At 42.0% G+C, this 24,078-nt stretch overlaps 6 non-coding genes across 6 annotated transcripts; all 6 read left to right on the plus strand.

Annotated features, from left to right (window-relative positions):
• The first annotated feature begins 114 nt into the window (after positions 1-114).
• On the plus strand, positions 115-187 carry trnaa-agc (transfer RNA alanine (anticodon AGC)). Its single transcript has one exon. It is a non-coding gene; the product is annotated as a tRNA-Ala (tRNA).
• Positions 188-2,418: 2,231 nt separating this feature from the next.
• Positions 2,419-2,491, plus strand: trnaa-agc (transfer RNA alanine (anticodon AGC)). Its single transcript has one exon. It is a non-coding gene; the product is annotated as a tRNA-Ala (tRNA).
• Positions 2,492-5,211: 2,720 nt separating this feature from the next.
• Positions 5,212-5,284, plus strand: trnaa-agc (transfer RNA alanine (anticodon AGC)). The gene has a single exon. It is a non-coding gene; the product is annotated as a tRNA-Ala (tRNA).
• Positions 5,285-10,619: 5,335 nt separating this feature from the next.
• trnaa-agc (transfer RNA alanine (anticodon AGC)) lies at positions 10,620-10,692 on the plus strand. Its single transcript has one exon. It is a non-coding gene; the product is annotated as a tRNA-Ala (tRNA).
• Positions 10,693-15,877: 5,185 nt separating this feature from the next.
• Positions 15,878-15,950, plus strand: trnaa-agc (transfer RNA alanine (anticodon AGC)). The gene has a single exon. It is a non-coding gene; the product is annotated as a tRNA-Ala (tRNA).
• A 6,651-nt stretch (positions 15,951-22,601) lies between these two features.
• On the plus strand, positions 22,602-22,674 carry trnaa-agc (transfer RNA alanine (anticodon AGC)). Its single transcript has one exon. It is a non-coding gene; the product is annotated as a tRNA-Ala (tRNA).
• Positions 22,675-24,078: the final 1,404 nt, after the last annotated feature.

Consider the following 24,078-nt stretch of genomic DNA (forward strand, 5'->3'; position numbering starts at 1 on the left):
AAAAATACTTTTAGACAGCTGAAGCAAGCATACTTTTTAAAAAGTATCCTTTCTTATGGACGAGGGATTTGGCAGTGCGGTCATTGAGATTTCATACTTCTTGTTGGAGGCGCAGGGGGATTAGCTCAAATGGTAGAGCGCTCGCTTAGCATGCGAGAGGTAGCGGGATCGATGCCCGCATCCTCCAACTATTTAGTTTGGTTCAATCAGCACACATTGTTGTTGTAGCTCTGGATACTAACCCAACAATACAACTATTTCCACCACTGGGCTTACTGCAGTCACTACTTCAACCTTTACTGAACTACCATGAAAAATACTTTTAGACAGCTGAAGCAAGCATACTTTTTAAAAAGTATCCTTTCTTATGGACGAGGGATTTGGCAGTGCGGTCATTGAGATTTCATACTTCTTGTTGGAGGTACAGGGGATTAGCTCAAATGGTAGAGCGCTCGCTTAGCATGCGAGAGGTAGCGGGATCGATGCCTGCATCCTCCAACTATTTAGTTTGGTTCAATCAGCACACATTGTTGTTGTAGCTCTGGATACTAACCCAACAATACAACTATTTCCACCACTGGGCTTACTGCAGTCACTACTTCAACCTTTACTGAACTACCATGAAAAATACTGAACAAGCATATTTTTAAAAATATCCTTTCTTAGGACGAGGGATTTGGCAGTGCAAGAGATTTCATACTTTTAAAAAGTAGAGTTTCTTATGGACGAGGGATTTGGCAGTGCCTGCATCCTCAACTATTTATTTGGTTCAATCAGCACATTACTGTTGTAGCTTGGATACTAACCCAACAATACAACTTATTTCCAAATGGCTTACTGCAGTCACTACTTTTCCCATGTAGAGGTTTAATAGGGATACCATGAAAAATCCTCCAACTATTTAGTTTGGTTCAATCAGCACACATTGTTGTTTAAAACTCTAGGGGTCCTTTTCTTATACTACCATGCTCCACACTCATGAGGGATTGTATTCTCCACTCCTTCTCTTGAGATTTCACTTTTTTGGAGGCGCAGGATTAGCTCAAATGGTAGAGTGAGCATGAGCGGGATCGATGCCTGCATCCTCCAACTATTTAGTTTGGTTCAATCAGCACATTGTTGTTGTAGCTCTGGATACTAACCCAACAATACAACTATTTCCACCACTGGGCTTACTGCAGTCACTACTTCAACCTTTACTGAACTACCATGAAAAATACTTTTAGACAGCTGAAGCAAGCATACTTTTTAAAAAGTATCCTTTCTTATGGACGAGGGATTTGGCAGTGCGGTCATTGAGATTTCATACTTCTTGTTGGAGGCGCAGGGGATTAGCTCAAATGGTAGAGTGCTTGCTTAGCATGCGAGAGGTAGCGGGATCGATAGATGTGCATCCTCCAACTATTTAGTTTGGTTCAATCAGCACACATTGTTGTTGTAGCTCTGGATACTAACCCAACAATACAACTATTTCCACCACTGGGCTTACTGCAGTCACTACTTCAACCTTTACTGAACTACCATGAAAAATACTTTTAGACAGCTGAAGCAAACATACTTTTTAAAAAGTATCCTTTACTCATGAACCATTAAGAGGGATCCCCATTTAAGTGCTTTATTAAAAATTAGGTAAAACAAAAAAAAGGAGTCATGGACAGGGATTTGGCAGTGCGGTCATTGAGATTTCATACTTCTTGTTGGAGGCAGGGGATTAGCTCAAATGGTAGAGTGCTCTCTTAGCATGTGAGAGGTAGCAATCGATGCCTGCATCCTCCAACTATTTAGTTTGGTTCAATCAGCACACATTGTTGTTGTAGCTCTGGATACTAACCCAACAATACAACTATTTCCACCACTGGGCTTACTGCAGTCACTACTTCAACCTTTACTGAACTACCATGAAAAATACTTTTAGACAGCTGAAGCAAGCATACTTTTTAAAAAGTATCCTTTCTTATGGACGAGGGATTTGGCAGTGCGGTCATTGAGATTTCATACTTCTTGTTGGAGGCATAGGGGGATTAGCTCAAATGGTATCCTAGAGGAGGAGCTCAAATGGTTTGGTTCAATCAGCACACATTGTTGTTGTAGCTACTAAAACAGCAACTATCTTAGTCTGTGTGCCAGTAGCTTTTGACTTTGTTGTGGCGATGCCACACTGCATCCTCCAAAACTTTATTACTTAAGTTTGGTTCAATCAGCACACATTGTTGTTGTAGCTCTGGATACTAACCCAACAATACAACTATTTCCACCACTGGGCTTACTGCAGTCACTACTTCAACCTTTACTGAACTACCATGAAAAATACTTTTAGACAGCTGAAGCAAGCATACTTTTTAAAAAAGTATCCTTTCTTGTGGACGAGGGATTTGGCAGTGCGGTCATTGAGATTTCATACTTCTTGTTGGAGGCGCAGGGGGATTAGCTCAAATGGTAGAGTGCTCGCTTAGCATGCGAGAGGTAGCGGGATCGATGCCCGCATCCTCCAACTATTTAGTTTGGTTCAATCAGCACACATTGTTGTTGTAGCTCTGGATACTAACCCAACAATACAACTATTTCCACCACTGGGCTTACTGCAGTCACTACTTCAACCTTTACTGAACTACCATGAAAAATACTTTTAGACAGCTGAAGCAAGCATACTTTTTAAAAAGTATCCTTTCTTATGGACGAGGGATTTGGCAGTGCGGTCATTGAGATTTCATACTTCTTGTTGGAGGCGCAGGGGATTAGCTCAAATGGTAGAGCGCTCGCTTAGCATGCGAGAGGTAGCGGGATCGATGCCTGCATCCTCCAACTATTTAGTTTGGTTCAATCAGCACACATTGTTGTTGTAGCTCTGGATACTAACCCAACAATACAACTATTTCCACCACTGGGCTTACTGCAGTCACTACTTCAACCTTTACTGAACTACCATGAAAAATACTTTTAGACAGCTGAAGCAAGCATACTTTTTAAAAAGTATCCTTTCTTATGGACGAGGGATTTGGCAGTGCGGTCATTGAGATTTCATACTTCTTGTTGGAGGCGCAGGGGATTAGCTCAAATGGTAGAGCGCTCGCTTAGCATGCGAGAGGTAGCGGGATCGATGCCCGCATCCTCCAACTATTTAGTTTGGTTCAATCAGCACACATTGTTGTTGTAGCTCTGGAATACTAACCCAACAATACAACTATTTCCACCACTGGGCTTACTGCAGTCACTACTTCAACCTTTACTGAACTAACTGAAAAAATACTTTTAGACAGCTGAAGCAAGCATATATTTTAAAAAGTATCCTTTCTTATGGACGAGGGATTTGGCAGTGCGGTCATTGAGATTTCATACTTCTTGTTGGAGAGCAGGGGGGATTAGCTCAAATGGTAGAGTGCTTTTAGCATGCGAGAGGTAGCTTGCAAAATTATCCTCCAACTATTTAGTTTGGTTCAATCAGCACACATTGTTGTTGTAGCTCTGGATACTAACCCAACAATACAACTATTTCCACCACTGGGCTTACTGCAGTCACTACTTCAACCTTTTTGAACTACCATGAAAAATACTTTTAGACTGAGCATACTTTTTAAAAAGTATCCTTTCTTATGCATTTGGCAAAGATTTCATACTACTTGTTGGAGGCACAGGGGATTTAAATGAAGCACTGGGCCCCTACTGTATTACCTCAACTAGGGACAGCTGAATTAAGCATACTTTTTAAAAAGTATCCTTTCTTATGGACTTCACCACCCCATTCACTAACCCAACAATTTTCCACCACTGGGCTTACTGGTCACTAACAACCTTTACTGAACTACATGAAAAATACTTTTAGACAGCTGAAGCAAGCATACTTTTAAAAAGTATCCTTTCTTATGGACAGCTAGATTTGGCAGTGCGGTCATTGAATTTCATACTTTTAAAGAGGCAGATTAGCTCAAATGGTAGAGACTTAGCATGTGAGAGGTACGAATAATCGATGCCCGCATCCTCCAACTATTTAGTTTGGTTCAATCAGCACACATTGTTGTTGTAGCTCTGGATACTAACCCAACAATACAACTATTTCCACCACTGGGCTTGCTGCAGTCACTACTTCAACCTTTACTGAACTACCATGAAAAATACCTTTAGACAGCTGAAGCAAGCATACTTTTTAAAAAGTATCCTTTCTTGGACGAGGGATTTGGCAGTGAGGTCATTGAGATTTCATACTCTTGTTGGACATATTAGCTAAACTATGTAGCACAGGGAGGTTAGCACATACAAGAAATGCAAGCTAAGCATCCTCCAACTATTTAGTTTGGTTCAATCAGCACACATTGTTGTTGTACTCTGGATACTAACCCAACAATACAACTATTTCCACCACTGGGCTTACTGCAGTCACTACTTCAACCTTTACTGAACTACCATGAAAAATACTTTTAGACAGCTGAAGCAAGCATACTTTTTAAAAAGTATCCTTTCTTATGGACGAGGGATTTGGCAGTGCGGTCATTGAGATTTCATACTTCTTGTTGGAGGCGCAGGGGGATTAGCTCAAATGGTAGAGTTCTCGCTTAGCATGTGAGAGGTAGCGGGATCGATGCCTGCATCCTCCAACTATTTGGTTCAATCAGCACACATTGTTGTTGTAGCTCTGGATACTAACCCAACAATACAACTATTTCCACCACTGGGCTTACTGCAGTCACTACTTCAACCTGAACTACCATGAAAAATACTGAACTTACTGCAGGGACACTAGACAGATCTTTACTGAACTACACATTTGTTAAAATGTTGGGAGCTACTCTTATTTATTCTACAGCTGAAGCAAGCATACTTTTTAAAAAGTATCCTTTCTTATGGACGAGGGATTTGGCAGTGCGGTCATTGAGATTTCATACTTCTTGTTGGAGGCGCAGGGGGGATTAGCTCAAATGGTAGAGTGCTGTTTCGCTTAGCATGCGAGAGGTAGCGGGATCGATGCCTGCATCCTCCAACTATTTAGTTTGGTTCAATCAGCACACATTGTTGTTGTAGCTCTGGATACTAACCCAACAATACAACTATTTCCACCACTGGGCTTACTGCAGTCACTACTTCAACCTTTACTGAACTACCATGAAAAATACTTTTAGACAGCTGAAGCAAGCATACTTTTTAAAAAGTATCCTTTCTTATGGACGAGGGATTTGGCAGTGCGGTCATTGAGATTTCATACTTCTTGTTGGAGGCGCAGGGGGATTAGCTCAAATGGTAGAGTGCTCGCTTAGCATGCGAGAGGTAGCGGGATCGATGCCCGCATCCTCCAACTATTTAGTTTGGTTCAATCAGCACACATTGTTGTTGTAGCTCTGGATACTAACCCAACAATACAACTATTTCCACCACTGGGCTTACTGCAGTCACTACTTCAACCTTTACTGAACTACCATGAAAAATACTTTTAGACAGCTGAAGCAAGCATACTTTTTAAAAAGTATCCTTTCTTATGGACGAGGGATTTGGCAGTGCGGTCATTGAGATTTCATACTTCTTGTTGGAGGCGCAGGGGATTAGCTCAAATGGTAGAGCGCTCGCTTAGCATGCGAGAGGTAGCGGGATCGATGCCCGCATCCTCCAACTATTTAGTTTGGTTCAATCAGCACACATTGTTGTTGTAGCTCTGGATACTAACCCAACAATACAACTATTTCCACCACTGGGCTTACTGCAGTCACTACTTCAACCTTTACTGAACTACCATGAAAAATACTTTGGAAAACCAGTGGAAAGAGATTTCATACTTCTTGACAGCTGAAGCAAGCATACTTTTTAAAAAGTATCCTTTCTTATGGACAATTATTTGGCAGTGCGGTCATTGAGATTTCATACTTCTTGTTGGAGGAGGGGGGATTAGCTCAAATGGTAGGGGCGCTTTTTTAAACATGCCAGAGGTAGGTAGCGGGATCGATGCCCGCATCCTCCAACTATTTAGTTTGGTTCAATCAGCACACATTGTTGTTGTAGCTCTGGATACTAACCCAACAATACAACTATTTCCACCACTGGGCTTACTGCAGTCACTACTTCAACCTTTACTGAACTACCATGAAAAATACTTTTAGACAGCTGAAGCAAGCATACTTTTTAAAAAGTATCCTTTCTTAGCCACGGGGATTTGGCAGTGAAGTCAAGATTACTTCTTTTTCAAATTATCAGCTAGATTTCATATGGACGCTGAAGCGGGATTTAGCTAGCAGTGCGGTCAGAGATTTCTTGTTGAGGACTAAAACAATGTATGTAGGATAGATGCCCGCATCCTCAACTATTTAGTTTGTTCAATCAGCACACATTGTTGTTGTAGCTCTGGATACTAACCCAACAATACAACTATTTCCACCACTGGGCTTACTGCAGTCACTACTTCAACCTTTACTGAACTACCATGAAAAATACTTTTAGACAGCTGAAGCAAGCATACTTTTTAAAAAGTATCCTTTCTTATGGACGGGGATTTGGCAGTGCGGTCATTGAGATTTCATACATACTTGTTGGAGGCACAGGGGAAATAGCTCAAATGGTAGACAGCTCTAGCACATACTATTTAGTTTGGTTCAAGTATTGTTGTTGAATCTGGATACTAACTTATGCCTCAACTCCTCTCAACTACTGACTTAGTTTGGTCACTCTCCAGCTTTTATTATTTTGAAGCTTTGGAACCATCAACAATACAACTATTTCCACCACTGGGTTTATTTGCAGTCACTACTTTGAACCTTTACTGAACTACCATGAAAAATACTTTTAGACAGGGGAGGCAAGCATACTTTTTAAAAAATCCTTTCTTATGATGAGGGATTTGGCAGTGCTACTCATTGAGATTTCATACTTCTTGTTGGAGGCGCAGGGGGATTAGCTCAAATGGTAGAGTTTGCTTGTGCTTAGCATGTGAGAGGTAGCGGGATCGATGCCTGCATCCTCCAACTATTTAGTTTGGTTCAATCAGCACATTGTTGTTGTAGCTCTGGATACTAACCCAACAATACAACTATTTCCACCACTGGGCTTACTGCAGTCACTACTTCAACCTTTACTGAACTACCATTTGTTAAATACTTTTAGACAGCTGAAGCAAGCATACTTTTTAAAAAGTATCCTTTCTTCTGCTTTGACATACTAACCCAACTTCTTGTAGGGCAGTGAACTACCATGAAAAATACTTGGATTTGGACAGAGACGCAGATTTCATACTTCTTGTTGGAGCAGGGGGATTAGCTCAAATGGTAGAGTGCTGCTTAGCATGCGAGAGGTAGCGGGATCGATCCCTGCATCCTCCAACTATTTAGTTTGGTTCAATCAGCACACATTGTTGTTGTAGCTCTGGATACTAACCCAACAATACAACTATTTCCACCACTGGGCTTACTGCAGTCACTACTTCAACCTTTACTGAACTACCATGAAAAATACTTTTAGACAGCTGAAGCAAGCATACTTTTTAAAAAGTATCCTTTCTTATGGACGAGGGATTTGGCAGTGCGGTCATTGAGATTTCATACTTCTTGTTGGAGGCGCAGGGGGATTAGCTCAAATGGTAGAGCGCTCGCTTAGCATGCGAGAGGTAGCGGGATCGATGCCTGCATCCTCCAACTATTTAGTTTGGTTCAATCAGCACACATTGTTGTTGTAGCTCTGGATACTAACCCAACAATACAACTATTTCCACCACTGGGCTTACTGCAGTCACTACTTCAACCTTTACTGAACTACCATGAAAAATACTTTTAGACAGCTGAAGCAAGCATACTTTTTAAAAAGTATCCTTTCTTATGGACGAGGGATTTGGCAGTGCGGTCATTGAGATTTCATACTTCTTGTTGGAGGCGCAGGGGGATTAGCTCAAATGGTAGAGCGCTCGCTTAGCATGTGAGAGGTAGCGGGATCGATGCCTGCATCCTCCAACTATTTAGTTTGGTTCAATCAGCACACATTGTTGTTGTAGCTCTGGATACTAACCCAACAATACAACTATTTCCACCACTGGGCTTACTGCAGTCACTACTTCAACCTTTACTGAACTACCATGAAAAATACTTTTAGACAGCTGAAGCAAGCATACTTTTTAAAAAGTATCCTTTCTTATGGACGAGGGATTTGGCAGTGCGGTCATTGAGATTTCATACTTCTTGTTGGAGGCGCAGGGGATTAGCTCAAATGGTAGAGCGCTCGCTTAGCATGCGAGAGGTAGCGGGATCGATGCCTGCATCCTCCAACTATTTAGTTTGGTTCAATCAGCACACATTGTTGTTGTAGCTCTGGATACTAACCCAACAATACAACTATTTCCACCACTGGGCTTACTGCAGTCACTACTTCAACCTTTACTGAACTACCATGAAAAATACTTTTAGACAGCTGAAGCAAGCATACTTTTTAAAAAGTATCCTTTCTTATGGACGAGGGATTTGGCAGTGCGGTCATTGAGATTTCATACTTCTTGTTGGAGGCGCAGGGGGATTAGCTCAAATGGTAGAGTGCTTGCTTAGCATGCGAGAGGTAGCGGGATCGATGCCTGCATCCTCCAACTATTTAGTTTGGTTCAATCAGCACACATTGTTGTTGTAGCTCTGGATACTAACCCAACAATACAACTATTTCCACCACTGGGCTTACTGGCTTACTGCTGAACTGAAAATGTTTTACTGAACTACCATGAAAAATACTTTTAGACAGCTGAAGCAAGCATACTTTTTAAAAAGTATCCTTTCTTATGGACGAGGGATTTGGCAGTGCGGTCATTGAGATTTCATACTTCTTGTTGGAGGCGCAGGGGGATTAGCTCAAATGGTAGAGCTGCTTAAAATAGCATGGAGAGAGTAGCGGGATTATGCCTGCATCCTCCAACTATTTAGTTTGGTTCAATCAGCACACATTGTTGTTGTAGCTCTGGATATAACCCATACAACTTTTCCACCACAGCTTAAAAATTACTTCCACCACTGGGCTTACTGCTTTTTAAAATACTCCTTTCATGGACCAGGGACTTGGCATGCTCATTGAGATTTCTCCACTTCTTGTTGAGTACTTTTAGCTCAAATGGTAGAGTGCGCGCTTAGCAGTGAGGAGATCGCCAAATCAATCCAACTATTTAAAAAATCAGCACACATTGTTGTTGTATCTGGATACCTCAACTTCACCACCCCATTCACTGAACCTCCTTCCAGCCAGGACAATGGCAACAATAGACGAATCAATTTCAACCTTTACTGAACTACCAAAAATACTTTTAGACAGCAAACTTTTGAAAAAGTTCAAATTATCAGCTTTTCATATGTTGAGGCGCAGGGGGATTAGCTCAAATGGTAGAGTGCTAAACATGGAGAGGTAGCGGGATCGATGACCTCATCCTCCAACTATTTAGTTTGGTTCAATTCTTCATTGTTGTTGTAGCTCTGGATACTAACCCAACAATACAACTATTTCCACCACTGGGCTTACTGCAGTCACTCCAACTATTTACCTTTACTGAACTACCATGAAAAATACTTTTAGACAGCTGAAGCAAGCATGGAAAAAGTATCCTTTACTTATGGACTATTTCCAGTGCCATTGAGATTTCTTTGTTGCAGAGCAGGGGTTAGCTCAAATGGTAGAGCTGATATTTATGTGATATTGGTAATAATCCTCCAACTATTAGTTTGCACAGTTCTCTAGCACATACAAGTGTTAAGGATCTGAAGTGAACTGCCTTAACAACTCCTCTCTAACTACAGACTCCATCACTCAGCACACATTGTTGTTGTAGCTCTGGATACTAACCCAACAATACAACTATTTCCACCACTGGGCTTACTGCAGTCACTACTTCAACCTTTACTGAACTACCATGAAAAATTTTTTTACAGCTGAAGCAAGCATACTTTTTAAAAAGTATTTTCTTATGGACGAGGGATTTGGCAGTGCGGTCATTGAGATTTCATACTTCTTGTTGGAGGCGCAGGGGGATTAGCTCAAATGGTAGAGTGCTTGCTTAGCATGGAGAGGTAGCGGGATCGATGCCTGCATCCTCCAACTATTTAGTTTGGTTCAATCAGCACACATTGTTGTTGTTGTACTAACCCAACAATACTGGATACTAACCCAACAATGAACTACCAACTATTACTTTTACCACTGGGCTTACTGCAGTCACTACTTCAACCTTTACTGAACTACCATGAAAAATACTTTTAGACAGCTGATTTAGCAAGCATGGTATTTGTTAAAATGTAGCAAGCATAAAAAAAGTATCCTTTCTTATGGACGGGGATTTGGCAGTGCGGTCATTGAGATTTCATACTTGTTGAGGCGCAGGGGGATTAGCTCAAATGGTAGAGCATACTCGCTTAGCATGCGAGAGGTAGCGGGATCGATGCCCATCCTCCAACTAATTAGTTTGGTTCAATCAGCACACATTGTTGTTGTAGCTCTGGATACTAACCCAACAATACAACTATTTCCACCACTGGGCTTACTGCAGTCACTACTTCAACCTTTACTGAACTACCATGAAAAATACTTTTAGACAGCTGAAGCAAGCATACTTTTTAAAAAGTATCCTTTCTTATGGACGAGGGATTTGGCAGTGCGGTCATTGAGATTTCATACTTCTTGTTGGAGGCACAGGGGGATTAGCTCAAATGGTAGAGTGCTCGCTTAGCATGCGAGAGGTAGCGGGATCGATGCCCGCATCCTCCAACTATTTAGTTTGGTTCAATCAGCACACATTGTTGTTGTAGCTCTGGATACTAACCCAACAATACAACTATTTCCACCACTGGGCTTACTGCAGTCACTACTTCAACCTTTACTGAACTACCATGAAAAATACTTTTAGACAGCTGAAGCAAGCATACTTTTTAAAAAGTATCCTTTCTTATGGACGAGGGATTTGGCAGTGCGGTCATTGAGATTTCATACTTCTTGTTGGAGGCGCAGGGGGATTAGCTCAAATGGTAGAGCGCTCGCTTAGCATGTGAGAGGTAGCGGGATCGATGCCTGCATCCTCCAACTATTTAGTTTGGTTCAATCAGCACACATTGTTGTTGTAGCTCTGGATACTAACCCAACAATACAACTATTTCCACCACTGGGCTTACTGCAGTCACTACTTCAACCTTTACTGAACTACCATGAAAAATACTTTTAGACAGCTGAAGCAAGCATACTTTTTAAAAAGTATCCTTTCTTATGGACGAGGGATTTGGCAGTGCGGTCATTGAGATTTCATACTTCTTGTCGGAGGCACAGGGGAGTTGCTCAAATGGTAGAGTGCTCGCTTAGCATGCGAGAGGTAGCGGAATCGATTCCCGCATCCTCCAACTATTTAGTTTGGTTCAATCAGCACACATTGTTGTTGTAGCTCTGGATACTAACCCAACAATACAACTATTTCCACCACTGGGCTTACTGCAGTCACTACTTCAACCTTTACTGAACTACCATGAAAAATACTTTTAGACAGCTGAAGCAAGCATACTTTTTAAAAAGTATCCTTTCTTATGGACGAGGGATTTGGCAGTGCGGTCATTGAGATTTCATACTTCTTGTTGGAGGCGCAGGGGGATTAGCTCAAATGGTAGAGTGCTCGCTTAGCATGCGAGAGGTAGCGGGATCGATGCCTGCATCCTCCAACTATTTAGTTTGGTTCAATCAGCACACATTGTTGTTGTAGCTCTGGATACTAACCCAACAATACAACTATTTCCACCACGGCTTACTGCAGTCACTACTTCAACCTTTACTGAACTACCATGAAAAATACTTTTAGACAGCTGAAGCAAGCATACTTTTTAAAAAGTATCCTTTCTTATGGACGAGGGATTTGGCAGTGCGGTCATTGAGATTTCATACTTCTTGTTGGAGGCGCAGGGGATTAGCTCAAATGGTAGAGCGCTCGCTTAGCATGTGAGAGGTAGCGGGATCGATGCCTGCATCCTCCAACTATTTAGTTTGGTTCAATCAGCACACATTGTTGTTGTAGCTCTGGATACTAACCCAACAATACAACTATTTCCACCACTGGGCTTACTGCAGTCACTACTTCAACCTTTACTGAACTACCATGAAAAATACTTTTAGACAGCTGAAGCAAGCATACTTTTTAAAAAGTATCCTTTCTTATGGACGAGGGATTTGGCAGTGCGGTCATTGAGATTTCATACTTCTTGTTGGAGGCGCAGGGGGATTAGCTCAAATGGTAGAGCGCTCGTTAGCATGCGAGAGGTAGCGGGATCGATGCCTGCATCCTCCAACTATTTAGTTTGGTTCAATCAGCACACATTGTTGTTGTAGCTCTGGATACTAACCCAACAATACAACTATTTCCACCACTGGGCTTACTGCAGTCACTACTTCAACCTTTACTGAACTACCATGAAAAATACTTTTAGACAGCTGAAGCAAGCATACTTTTTAAAAAGTATCCTTTCTTATGGACGAGGGATTTGGCAGTGCGGTCATTGAGATTTCATACTTCTTGTTGGAGGCGCAGGGGGATTAGCTCAAATGGTAGAGTGCTCGCTTAGCATGCGAGAGGTAGCGGGATCGATGCCTGCATCCTCCAACTATTTAGTTTGGTTCAATCAGCACACATTGTTGTTGTAGCTCTGGATACTAACCCAACAATACAACTATTTCCACCACTGGGCTTACTGCAGTCACTACTTCAACCTTTACTGAACTACCATGAAAAATACTTTTAGACAGCTGAAGCAAGCATACTTTTTAAAAAGTATCCTTTCTTATGGACGAGGGATTTGGCAGTGCGGTCATTGAGATTTCATACTTCTTGTTGGAGGCGCAGGGGGATTAGCTCAAATGGTAGAGCGCTCGCTTAGCATGTGAGAGGTAGCGGGATCGATGCCTGCATCCTCCAACTATTTAGTTTGGTTCAATCAGCACACATTGTTGTTGTAGCTCTGGATACTAACCCAACAATACAACTATTTCCACCACTGGGCTTACTGCAGTCACTACTTCAACCTTTACTGAACTACCATGAAAAATACTTTTAGACAGCTGAAGCAAGCATACTTTTTAAAAAGTATCCTTTCTTATGGACGAGGGATTTGGCAGTGCGGTCATTGAGATTTCATACTTCTTGTCGGAGGCACAGGGGAGTAGCTCAAATGGTAGAGTGCTCGCTTAGCATGTGAGAGGTAGCGGGATCGATGCCTGCATCCTCCAACTATTTAGTTTGGTTCAATCAGCACACATTGTTGTTGTAGCTCTGGATACTAACCCAACAATACAACTATTTCCACCACTGGGCTTACTGCAGTCACTACTTCAACCTTTACTGAACTACCATGAAAAATACTTTTAGACAGCTGAAGCAAGCATACTTTTTAAAAAGTATCCTTTCTTATGGACGAGGGATTTGGCAGTGCGGTCATTGAGATTTCATACTTCTTGTTGGAGGCGCAGGGGGATTAGCTCAAATGGTAGAGTGCTCGCTCGCAGCATGCGAGAGGTAGCGGGATCGATGCCCGCATCCTCCAACTATTTAGTTTGGTTCAATCAGCACACATTGTTGTTGTAGCTCTGGATACTAACCCAACAATACAACTATTTCCACCACTGGGCTTACTGCAGTCACTACTTCAACCTTTACTGAACTACCATGAAAAATACTTTTAGACAGCTGAAGCAAGCATACTTTTTAAAAAGTATCCTTTCTTATGGACGAGGGATTTGGCAGTGCGGTCATTGAGATTTCATACTTCTTGTTGGAGGCGCAGGGGATTAGCTCAAATGGTAGAGTGCTCGCTTAGCATGCGAGAGGTAGCGGGATCGATGCCCGCATCCTCCAACTATTTAGTTTGGTTCAATCAGCACACATTGTTGTTGTAGCTCTGGATACTAACCCAACAATACAACTATTTCCACCACTGGGCTTACTGCAGTCACTACTTCAACCTTTACTGAACTACCATGAAAAATACTTTTAGACAGCTGAAAGCAAGCATACTTTTTAAAAAGTATCCTTTCTTATGGACGAGGGATTTGGCAGTGCGGTCATTGAGATTTCATACTTCTTGTTGGAGGCGCAGGGGGATTAGCTCAAATGGAGTGCTCTGTTTGCGAGAGGTAGAGGGATCGATCCTGCATTTAGCATTCAATCAGAGTTGGTAGCTCTGGATACTTGTACAACTATTTCCACCACTGGGCTTACAAACTCTTCAACCTTTTGAACTACCATGAAAAATACTTTTAAACATGGAAGCATACTTTTAAAAGTATCCATGCTCCAACTCATGCTCATTGTATTTCATACTTCTTGTTGAGTACGTTTTTGTTAGCTCAAATGGTAGAGTGCTGCTTAGCATGCAGAGGTAGCGGGATCATGCATCCTCCAACTATTTAGTTTGGTTCAATCAGCACACATTGTTGTTGTAGCTCTGGATACTAACCCAACAATACAACTATTTCCACCACTGGGCTTACTGCAGTCACTACTTCAACCTTTACTGAACTACCATGAAAAATACTTTTAGACAGCTGAAGCAAGCATACTTTTTAAAAAGTATCCTTTCTTATGGACGAGGGATTTGGCAGTGCGGTCATTGAGATTTCATACTTCTTGTTGGAGGAACAGGGGGATTAGCTCAAATGGTAGAGTGCTTGCTTAGCATGTGAGAGGTAGCGGGATCGATGCCCGCATCCTCCAACTATTTAGTTTGGTTCAATCAGCACACATTGTTGTTGTAGCTCTGGATACTAACCCAACAATACAACTATTTCCACCACTGGGCTTACTTTAAAAATACTTTTAGACAGCTGAAGCATACTTTTTAAAAAGTATCCTTTCTTATGGACGAGGGATTTGGCAGTGGGTCATTGAGATTTCATACTTCTTGTTGGAGGCGCAGGGGATTAGCTCAAATGGTAGAGCTCAGCTTAGCATGTGAGAGGTAGCGGATCGATGCCTGCATCCTCCAACTATTTAGTTTGGTTCAATCAGCACACATTGTTGTTGTAGCTCTGGATACTAACCCAACAATACAACTATTTCCACCACTGGGCTTACTGCAGTCACTACTTCAACCTTTACTGAACTACCATGAAAAATACTTTTAGACAGCTGAAGCAAGCATACTTTTTAAAAAGTATCCTTTCTTGAGATTTCATACTTCTGGGCAGGGGGATTTGGTAGAGTCGGTTAGCATTGAGATTTCCTCCAACTTTTAGTTTGAGGGGCTCTGGATTAGCTCACTGGTGTTGTGGCTGTCATTGTTGTTGTATTCTACTAACCCAACAATACACACAACCTTTACTGAAAAAAAAATACTTTTAGACAGCTGGAATTTAGGATCGATCCCACATCCTCCAACTATTTAGTTTGGTTCAATCAGGGACAAATTGTTGTTGTAGCTCTGGATACTAACCCAACAATACAACTATTTCCACCACTGGGCTTACTGCAGTCACTACTTCAACCTTTACTGAACTACCATGAAAAATACTTTTAGACAGCTGAAGCAAGCATACTTTTTTAAAAGTATCCTTTCTTATGGACGAGGGATTTGGCAGTGCGGTCATTGAGATTTCATACTTCTTGTTGGAGGCGCAGGGGATTAGCTCAAATGGTAGAGTGCTTGCTTAGCATGCGAGAGGTAGCGGTATTGATGCCTGCATCTTCCAACTATTTAGTTTGGTTCAATCAGCACACATTGTTGTTGTAGCTCTGGATACTAACCCAACAATACAACTATTTCCACCACTGGGCTTACTGCAGTCACTACTTCAACCTTTACTGAACTACTATGAAAAATACTTTTAGACAGCTGAAGCAAGCATACTTTTTAAAAGTATCCTTTCTTATGGACGAGGGATTTGGCAGTGCGGTCATTGAGATTTCATACTTCTTGTTGGAGGCGCAGGGGGATTAGCTCAAATGGTAGAGCGCTCGCTTAGCATGCGAGAGGTAGCGGGATCGATGCCCGCATCCTCCAACTATTTAGTTTGGTTCAATCAGCACACATTGTTGTTGTAGCTCTGGATACTAACCCAACAATACAACTATTTCCACCACTGGGCTTACTGCAGTCACTACTTCAACCTTTACTGAACTACCATGAAAAATACTTTTAGACAGCTGAAGCAAGCATACTTTTTAAAAAGTATCCTTTCTTATGGACGAGGGATTTGGCAGTGCGGTCATTGAGATTTCATACTTCTTGTTGGAGGCGCAGGGGGATTAGCTCAAATGGTAGAGTGCTCGCTTAGCATGCGAGAGGTAGCGGGATCGATGCCTGCATCCTCCAACTATTTAGTTTGGTTCAATCAGCACACATTGTTGTTGTAGCTCTGGATACTAACCCAACAATACAACTATTTCCACCACTGGGCTTACTGCAGTCACTACTTCAACCTTTACTGAACTACCATGAAAAATACTTTTAGACAGCTGAAGCAAGCATACTTTTTAAAAAGTATCCTTTCTTATGGACGAGGGATTTGGCAGTGCGGTCATTGAGATTTCATACTTCTTGTTGGAGGCGCAGGGGATTAGCTCAAATGGTAGAGTGCTCGCTTAGCATGCGAGAGGTAGCGGGATCGATGCCTGCATCCTCCAACTATTTAGTTTGGTTCAATCAGCACACATTGTTGTTGTAGCTCTGGATACTAACCCAACAATACAACTATTTCCACCACTGGGCTTACTGCAGTCACTACTTCAACCTTTACTGAACTACCATGAAAAATACTTTTAGACAGCTGAAGCAAGCATAAAATAGTATCCTTTCTTATGGACGAGGGATTTGGCAATACTTCTTGTTGGAGGACCATTTTAAGAAGCACTGCCTGCATCCTTATTTAGTTTGGTTCAATCAGCACACATTGTTGTTGTAGCTCTGATACTAACCCAACAATACAACTATTTCCACCACTGGGCTTACTGCAGTCACTACTTCAACCTTTACTGAACTACCATGAAAAATACTTTTAGACAGCTGAAGCAAGCATTTTAAAAAGTATCCTTTCTTATGGACGAGGGATTTGGCAGTGCGGTCATTGAGATTTCATACTTCTTGTTGGAGGCGCAGGGGGATTAGCTCAAATGGTAGAGTGCTTTTAGCATGCTGAGGTAGCTGGATCGATGCCTGCATCCTCCAACTATTTAGTTTGGTTCAATCAGCACACATTGTTGTTGTAGCTCTGGATACTAACCCAACAATACAACTATTTCCACCACTGGGCTTACTGCAGTCACTACTTCAACCTTTACTGAACTACCATGAAAAATACTTTTAGAAGCTGAAGCAAGCATCCTTTTTAAAAAAGTATCCTTTCTTATGGACGAGGGAAAGAGCAGGCGGTCATTGAGATTTCATACTTCTTGTTTATCATAATTGGTATGTTGGAGCTTCTCAAATGGTAGCACTGCATGGAGGTACTGCAGTCACTACTTCAACTATTTACTGAACTCCATCAAAAATATTTTTAGACATACTGAAGCAATACAACTATTTCCACCACTGGGCTTACTGCAGTCACTATTTGGCAACCTTTTGAACTACCATCATAAAATTTTTAGACAGGGGAAGCAAGCATACTTGGTAAAAAAATCCTTTCATATGAGGATTTGGCAGCGGTCATTTTCACCTGCATTTCTCCAACTATTTAGTTGGTTCAAGTTCATTAGCTCAAATGTTGTTTGTATGCTCTGGATTTCCTGCCCATCCTCCAACTACAAAGTATTTAATCAGCACATTGGGTTTAGCTCTGGTACTAACCCAACAATACAATGGAACTACATGAAAAATACTTTTAGACAGCTGAAAGCATAGTTTAAAAGATCCTTTCTTATGGGGGTATTTGGCAGCTGCAGTCATTGAGATTTCATACTTCTTGAACTTGGAGAAAAATACTTTTAGACAGGAAGCAAGCATTTTTTAAAAAAGTATCAAATGGACGAGAGTGCTCATTGAGATTTCATAGCATGGGGGATTAGAGGTAGAGCGCTCGATCATGATGAGAGGTAGCGGGATCCTGCATCCTCCAAACTATTTAGTTTGGTTCAATCAGCACACATTGTTGTTGTAGCTCTGGATACTAACCCAACAATACAACTATTTCCACCACTGGGCTTACTGCAGTCACTACTTCAACCTTTACTGAACTACCATGAAAAATACTTTTAGACAGCTGAAGCAAGCATACTTTTTAAAAAGTATCCTTTCTTATGGACGAGGGATTTGGCAGTGCGGTCATTGAGATTTCATACTTCTTGTTGGAGGCGCAGGGGATTAGCTCAAATGGTAGAGTGCTCGCTTAGCATGCGAGAGGTAGCGGGATCGATGCCCGCATCCTCCAACTATTTAGTTTGGTTCAATCAGCACACATTGTTGTTGTAGCTCTGGATACTAACCCAACAATACAACTATTTCCACCACTGGGCTTACTGCAGTCACTACTTCAACCTTTACTGAACTACCATGAAAAATACTTTTAGACAGCTGAAGCAAGCATACTTTTTAAAAAGTATCCTTTCTTATGGACGAGGGATTTGGCAGTGCGGTCATTGAGATTTCATACTTCTTGTTGGAGGCACAGGGGGATTAGCTCAAATGGTAGAGTGCTCGCTTAGCATGCGAGAGGTAGCGGGATCGATGCCTGCATCCTCCAACTATTTAGTTTGGTTCAATCAGCACACATTGTTGTTGTAGCTCTGGATACTAACCCAACAATACAACTATTTCCACCACTGGGCTTACTGCAGTCACTACTTCAACCTTTACTGAACTACCATGAAAAATACTTTTAGACAGCTGAAGCAAGCATACTTTTTAAAAAGTATCCTTTCTTATGGACGAGGGATTTGGCAGTGCGGTCATTGAGATTTCATACTTCTTGTTGGAGGCGCAGGGGGATTAGCTCAAATGGTAGAGCGCTCGCTTAGCATGTGAGAGGTAGCGGGATCGATGCCTGCATCCTCCAACTATTTAGTTTGGTTCAATCAGCACACATTGTTGTTGTAGCTCTGGATACTAACCCAACAATACAACTATTTCCACCACTGGGCTTACTGCAGTCACTACTTCAACCTTTACTGAACTACCATGAAAAATACTTTTAGACAGCTGAAGCAAGCATACTTTTTAAAAAGTATCCTTTCTTATGGACGAGGGATTTGGCAGTGCGGTCATTGAGATTTCATACTTCTTGTTGGAGGCACAGGGGATTAGCTCAAATGGTAGAGTGCTCGCTTAGCATGTGAGAGGTAGCGGGATCGATGCCTGCATCCTCCAACTATTTAGTTTGGTTCAATCAGCACACATTGTTGTTGTAGCTCTGGATACTAACCCAACAATACAACTATTTCCACCACTGGGCTTACTGCAGTCACTACTTCAACCTTTACTGAACTACCATGAAAAATACTTTTAGACAGCTGAAGCAAGCATACTTTTTAAAAAGTATCCTTTCTTATGGACGAGGGATTTGGCAGTGCGGTCATTGAGATTTCATACTTCTTGTTGGAGGCAAAGGGGGATTAGCTCAAATGGTAGAGCGCTCGCTTAGCATGCGAGAGGTAGCGGGATCGATGCCTGCATCCTCCAACTATTTAGTTTGGTTCAATCAGCACACATTGTTGTTGTAGCTCTGGATACTAACCCAACAATACAACTATTTCCACCACTGGGCTTACTGCAGTCACTACTTCAACCTTTACTGAACTACCATGAAAAATACTTTTAGACAGCTGAAGCAAGCATACTTTTTTAAAAGTATCCTTTCTTATGGACGAGGGATTTGGCAGTGCGGTCATTGAGATTTCATACTTCTTGTTGGAGGCGCAGGGGATTAGCTCAAATGGTAGAGTGCTCGCTTAGCATGTGAGAGGTAGCGGGATCGATGCCTGCATCCTCCAACTATTTAGTTTGGTTCAATCAGCACACATTGTTGTTGTAGCTCTGGATACTAACCCAACAATACAACTATTTCCACCACTGGGCTTACTGCAGTCACTACTTCAACCTTTACTGAACTACCATGAAAAATACTTTTAGACAGCTGAAGCAAGCATACTTTTTAAAAAGTATCCTTTCTTATGGACGAGGGATTTGGCAGTGCGGTCATTGAGATTTCATACTTCTTGTTGGAGGCGCAGGGGGATTAGCTCAAATGGTAGAGCGCTCGCTTAGCATGCACGAGGTAGCGGGATCGATGCCTGCATCCTCCAACTATTTAGTTTGGTTCAATCAGCACACATTGTTGTTGTAGCTCTGGATACTAACCCAACAATACAACTATTTCCACCACTGGGCTTACTGCAGTCACTACTTCAACCTTTACTGAACTACCATGAAAAATACTTTTAGACAGCTGAAGCAAGCATACTTTTTAAAAAGTATCCTTTCTTATGGACGAGGGATTTGGCAGTGCGGTCATTGAGATTTCATACTTCTTGTTGGAGGCGCAGGGGGATTAGCTCAAATGGTAGAGTGCTCGCTTAGCATGCGAGAGGTAGTGGGATCGATGCCTGCATCCTCCAACTATTTAGTTTGGTTCAATCAGCACACATTGTTGTTGTAGCTCTGGATACTAACCCAACAATACAACTATTTCCACCACTGGGCTTACTGCAGTCACTACTTCAACCTTTACTGAACTACCATGAAAAATACTTTTAGAGAGCTGAATCAAGCACACTTTTTTAAAAGTATCCTTTCTCATGGACGAGGGATTTGGCAGTGCGGTCATTGAGATTTCATACTTCTTGTTGATAGGCACAGGGGGATTAGCTAAAATGGTAGACCGCTCGCTTAGCATGAGAGAGGTAGCGGGATCGATGCCTGCATCCTCCAACTATTTAGTTTGGTTCAATCAGCACACATTGTTGTTGTAGCTCTGGATACTAACCCAACAATACAACTATTTCCACCACTGGGCTTACTGCAGTCACTACTTCAACCTTTACTGAACTACCATGAAAAATACTTTTAGACAGCTGAAGCAAGCATACTTTTTAAAAAGTATCCTTTCTTATGGACGAGGGATTTGGCAGTGCGGTCATTGAGATTTCATACTTCTTGTTGGAGGCGCAGGGGGATTAGCTCAAATGGTAGAGTGCTCGCTTAGCATGTGAGAGGTAGCGGGATCGATGCCTGCATCCTCCAACTATTTAGTTTGGTTCAATCAGCACACATTGTTGTTGTAGCTCTGGATACTAACCCAACAATACAACTATTTCCACCACTGGGCTTACTGCAGTCACTACTTCACCTTTACTGAACTACCATGAAAAATACTTTTAGACAGCTGAAGCAAGCATACTTTTTAAAAAGTATCCTTTCTTATGGACGAGGGATTTGGCAGTGCGGTCATTGAGATTTCATACTTCTTGTTGGAGGCGCAGGGGGATTAGCTCAAATGGTAGAGTGCTCGCTTAGCATGCGAGAGGTAGCGGGATCGATGCCTGCATCCTCCAACTATTTAGTTTGGTTCAATCAGCACACATTGTTGTTGTAGCTCTGGATACTAACCCAACAATACAACTATTTCCACCACTGGGCTTACTGCAGTCACTACTTCAACCTTTACTGAACTACCATGAAAAATACTTTTAGACAGCTGAAGCAAGCATACTTTTTAAAAAGTATCCTTTCTTATGGACGAGGGATTTGGCAGTGCGGTCATTGAGATTTCATACTTCTTGTTGGAGGCACAGGGGGATTAGCTCAAATGGTAGAGCGCTCGCTTAGCATGTGAGAGGTAGCGGATCGATTCCTGCATCCTCCAACTATTTAGTTTGGTTCAATCAGCACACATTGTTGTTGTAGCTCTGGATACTAACCCAACAATACAACTATTTCCACCACTGGGCTTACTGCAGTCACTACTTCAACCTTTACTGAACTACCATGAAAAATACTTTTAGACAGCTGAAGCAAGCATACTTTTTAAAAAGTATCCTTTCTTATGGACGAGGGATTTGGCAGTGCGGTCATTGAGATTTCATACTTCTTGTTGGAGGCGCAGGGGATTAGCTCAAATGGTAGAGTGCTCGCTTAGCATGTGAGAGGTAGCGGGATCGATGCCTGCATCCTCCAACTATTTAGTTTGGTTCAATCAGCACACATTGTTGTTGTAGCTCTGGATACTAACCCAACAATACAACTATTTCCACCACTGGGCTTACTGCAGTCACTACTTCAACCTTTACTGAACTACCATGAAAAATACTTTTAGACAGCTGAAGCAAGCATACTTAAAAAATCCTTTCTTATGGACGAGGGATTTGGCAGTGCGGTCATTGAGATTTCATACTTCTTGTTGGAGGCGCAGGCGGATTAGCTCAAATGGTAGAGTGCTCGCTTAGCATGCGAGAGGTAGCGGGATCGATGCCTGCATCCTCCAACTATTTAGTTTGGTTCAATCAGCACACATTGTTGTTGTAGCTCTGGATACTAACCCAACAATACAACTATTTCCACCACTGGGCTTACTGCAGTCACTACTTCAACCTTTACTGAACTACCATGAAAAATACTTTTAGACAGCTGAAGCAAGCATACTTTTTAAAAAGTATCCTTTCTTATGGACGAGGGATTTGGCAGTGCGGTCATTGAGATTTCATACTTCTTGTTGGAGGCGCAGGGGGATTAGCTCAAATGGTAGAGTGCTCGCTTAGCATGCGAGAGGTAGCGGGATCGATGCCCGCATCCTCCAACTATTTAGTTTGGTTCAATCAGCACACATTGTTGTTGTAGCTCTGGATACTAACCCAACAATACAACTATTTCCACCACTGGGCTTACTGCAGTCACTACTTCAACCTTTACTGAACTACCATGAAAAATACTTTTAGACAGCTGAAGCAAGCATACTTTTTAAAAAGTATCCTTTCTTATGGACGAGGGATTTGGCAGTGCGGTCATTGAGATTTCATACTTCTTGTTGGAGGCGCAGGGGGATTAGCTCAAATGGTAGAGTGCTCGCTTAGCATGCGAGAGGTAGCGGGATCGATGCCTGCATCCTCCAACTATTTAGTTTGGTTCAATCAGCACACATTGTTGTTGTAGCTCTGGATACTAACCCAACAATACAACTATTTCCACCACTGGGCTTACTGCAGTCACTACTTCAACCTTTACTGAACTACCATGAAAAATACTTTTAGACAGCTGAAGCAAGCATACTTTTTAAAAAGTATCCTTTCTTATGGACGAGGGATTTGGCAGTGCGGTCATTGAGATTTCATACTTCTTGTTGAGGCGCAGGGGGATTAGCTCAAATGGTAGAGTGCTCGCTTAGCATGTGAGAGGTAGCGGGATCGATACCTGCATCCTCCAACTATTTAGTTTGGTTCAATCAGCACACATTGTTGTTGTAGCTCTGGATACTAACCCAACAATACAACTATTTCCACCACTGGGCTTACTGCAGTCACTACTTCAACCTTTACTGAACTACCATGAAAAATACTTTTAGACAGCTGAAGCAAGCATACTTTTTAAAAAGTATCCTTTCTTATGGACGAGGGATTTGGCAGTGCGGTCATTGAGATTTCATACTTCTTGTTGGAGGCGCAGGGGGATTAGCTCAAATGGTAGAGTGCTCGCTTAGCATGTGAGAGGTAGCGGGATCGATGCCTGCATCCTCCAACTATTTAGTTTGGTTCAATCAGCACACATTGTTGTTGTAGCTCTGGATACTAACCCAACAATACAACTATTTCCACCACTGGGCTTACTGCAGTCACTACTTCAAACTTTACTGAACTACCATGAAAAATACTTTTAGACAGCTGAAGCAAGCATACTTTTTAAAAAGTATCCTTTCTTATGGACGAGGGATTTGGCAGTGCGGTCATTGAGATTTCATACTTCTTGTTGGAGGCACAGGGGGATTAGCTCAAATGGTAGAGTGCTTGCTTAGCATGCGAGAGGTAGCGGGATCGATGCCTGCATCCTCCAACTATTTAGTTTGGTTCAATCAGCACACATTGTTGTTGTAGCTCTGGATACTAACCCAACAATACAACTATTTCCACCACTGGGCTTACTGCAGTCACTACTTCAACCTTTACTGAACTACCATGAAAAATACTTTTAGACAGCTGAAGCAAGCATA

The sequence above is a fragment of the Oncorhynchus nerka genome, linkage group LG5 (assembly GCF_034236695.1).
Source record: "Oncorhynchus nerka isolate Pitt River linkage group LG5, Oner_Uvic_2.0, whole genome shotgun sequence".
Taxonomy (NCBI): Eukaryota; Metazoa; Chordata; class Actinopteri; order Salmoniformes; family Salmonidae; genus Oncorhynchus; species Oncorhynchus nerka.